Genomic DNA, 2,920 nt, shown 5'->3' with positions numbered 1-2,920 from the left:
TGCACTGCAAGCACTGTCACAAGGCTCTGCACTGCCAACACCACACGGTAGGGATACACTCACCACTTTATTATCTCATATAAAACACTCTTTTGCCTTATATTTTAGATCATTTCATTGTAACTTTGCATGCAGGCTCCCCTTGGGAAGGTACCTCCCGCGCGAGCTTGCAAGCACAGCCGACAGATGTCAGGAGCGTCTGGGCTGTCGTCCCCCCCATCCCCCCTGCCCTCCCCCTCTCACACTTCCCCTTCACAGCAGCACAGCCTCCTCCTCCCGGCACACCGCCGCCGCCCACCACAGCACGCACACACAGCCCTGCCCGCCCCTCGGCCCGCCCCTCGGCCCGCCCCTCGGCCCGCCCCTCGGCCCGCCCTTAGCCCCTCCCACCGCCCCTGCTCCGCCCCCGCCCGCCCTCACACGCCCAGCCCAGAGCGAGTAGGCCGCCCCGCCGGCCAGGGCGCCCACCAGGCATGGACCCGCGGCCGAGGCCAATGACCAGCCGCGACGCCCGCTCGCCGCGCTGCCCGGCGACGACGCGGACGGAGGAGGCGAAGGCGGCCGGCCGGCGGTGGTCAGCGCTCCCGCCCCCCCGGCTCCCCCCCAGGCTGGCGGCCGCACGAGTGGGGGAGGGGAGGGGAGCGGGGCGGGGCGGGGCGGGGCGGACACTCCCGGGGCGCGAGACTGGCACTTATCCCCTCGATCCCCGGCACTGTGACCCCCCATCTGGCACTGCGGGGGGCGGGGGCTGGCAGGCGGCCAGGCTGTCCGGCATGTAGAAACAGGCGGTAGGGCGGCGCAGGCAGGCAGGCAGGCAGGCAGACGGGCGGGCGACACGCGGCCTCCGCAAGCACCGCTCATGAACTGTGGCTGGCCGCTCTGCCTGGCCCCGGCGCCTGCAAGCACTCGCACCCGCATGCAGGATCAATACCCTCATGCACTCATGCACTCATGCACTCAGCTGCACTCAACTCGCTCTCCTCCTCCTTAATGTCTACATGCAGAGAGTCATGCACGTCCTTAGCCTGCCATGCACGAGCCTCTCGCCTCTCACCCTTGCCGTCGGCCCGTCCATACATCATGCAGGGCTACATCCCTCCCTCCGCTCCCTCACCCTGCCTCCTCCTCGCCTGCTTCGTCATGCATCACTATCACTCATATTACCCCTCATCCATGACGTCAGGCACCCAGGTATGGTCTGCATGGCTACCCTCCCTACCCGCTCCGTCCAGACTCTCGCGCGACGGGAAGCTCTGCATGACCCATATACCGCGTCCGAGCCTCCCCTACTCGGCGCTTGCCTCTGCTTCGCTTCGCTCCTTCTTTTGCTTCTTCGCTCTTTTTTCGCTTCGTCTTCTTGCACGTTCGCCTTCGAGGAGGTTCTTGCCATTCTAGGAAAGCAATGCGTGATGTATATATATTTCCTTTTTTTTTTCTTTTTTTGTGGGTGGGTGGGTGGGGGTTGAGGGGTGGGGGGTGCTGACCCTAACCCACAAATGTGATCTAATTGAGGGATCACCATGTCACCACGTCACCACACCGTCACTGTGACTCACAAGATCGCTGCACCACAAGCAACTTCTGCTTGCCGCTCTTATAAGGAAATCCCAGATGTTTTTTAACCTCAGAATCTCCCACCAGACGCCACACTCACACTCGCAAACACACGGCAGCAAAGACCCGTGCCTCGACCTCACTATTCGACTTACTGCCACTTGTTAGTCTTGCCATCATGCACGTAACTCGGCACAGATGTTAGCCCTTGCATACTGCGGTCACATGCACACGCACACGCACACATACATACAAGCACTTACACTTACATAGATATATATAAACCTTTGCACAACTCATCCCTCCCTTCTTATACCACCTCCGTCGCTTTGTCTGCCTCCTCCTCCTCCTCCTCCACCACCTGTTCCTCCTCCACCTTCCTCTCCTCCTCCTTTTCTTCTTGCCTTCTTCTGGTGCTTACATTATCTCTCTCTCTCTCTCTCCCTCCCTCCCCCCCCCCCTCTCTCTCTCCCTCTCATTCTTTCTCTTTCTGTCTGTTTGTCTTTCTCTCCCTCTTCCCTCTAACTCTCTCTCTCTCTCTCTCTCTCTCTCTCTCTCTCTCTCTCTCTCTCTCTCTCTCTCTCTCTCTCTCTCTCTCTCTCTCTCTCTCTCTCTCTCTCTCTCCATTTCAAGTCGGACGAAGCATCTTTAGAGCATGAATAATGCCAATAAATGAAGATGGAACAACAAGATGACAAGATGCAAGAATGCGAGATGAAGTAAAGAGCTAGAATGAGGAAACAGCTAAACATACAAAGAAAAAACAACAACAACAACAACAATAACAAATAACTGATGTTTGAGAAAACAAGAAGGGATAGATTTTATTCATTTTCTGTATTTCGAATTTTATCTCATTTTTTATCTATCAATATATACTCATTCATTGATGTAGCTCTTCATTTATTTATTTATTTACTGATCTATTTTTATTCACTTTTATTGTTGATATTTCTGTTGCTGTCATTATCTTAATTTTATAATTATTTTATATAAATTTATATTATTATTTGTTTCTATCATGACTTATTACCGTTCTTCTTATCAGTGATATTTTTACTATTATTATTATCACTGTTATCATTATTTATTATTATTTTCATTTTCATTATCTTATTATTCATTCTTACCTTCATTCTTATTCCTACTAGTATTCCTTTTTTTATTATATATATATATATATATATATATATATATATATATATTTATATATATTGTTAATGCCGTTATTACTGTTACTTTTACTATTTTTATTATCATTATTTTTAATCATCATTGATATCATTCTGTTTCTTATTATTATTATTCTCATTCACTTCTTTATTCTTATTATTGTTTGTTATTATTATCATTATTATTATTATTA

The 2,920-nt window shown here is 50.6% G+C and overlaps 1 long non-coding RNA gene across 15 annotated transcripts in view; it reads right to left on the bottom strand.

Annotated features, from left to right (window-relative positions):
* LOC122259269 (uncharacterized) overlaps positions 1–1,999 on the bottom strand; it is a 188,213-nt gene extending 186,214 nt beyond the window's left edge. For 3 of the 15 annotated variants that reach the window (XR_015192305.1, XR_015192298.1, XR_015192313.1), the window contains exon 1: positions 1–1,915. This exon is cut by the window's left edge and continues 60 nt beyond it. This is a non-coding gene — a long non-coding RNA (uncharacterized LOC122259269). The other 12 variants (XR_015192294.1, XR_015192310.1, XR_015192306.1 and 9 more) reach the window with 10 other exon arrangements.
* Between the last annotated feature and the right edge of the window lie 921 nt (positions 2,000–2,920).

The sequence above is a fragment of the Penaeus japonicus genome, unplaced genomic scaffold, assembly GCF_977035675.1.
Source record: "Penaeus japonicus unplaced genomic scaffold, GWHDUDI00000001_assembly GWHDUDI00000002, whole genome shotgun sequence".
NCBI classification, from domain to species: domain Eukaryota; kingdom Metazoa; phylum Arthropoda; class Malacostraca; order Decapoda; family Penaeidae; genus Penaeus; species Penaeus japonicus.
Note: the sequence above shows the minus strand (reverse complement) of the source record. Positions and strands in the feature narration are given on the sequence as shown.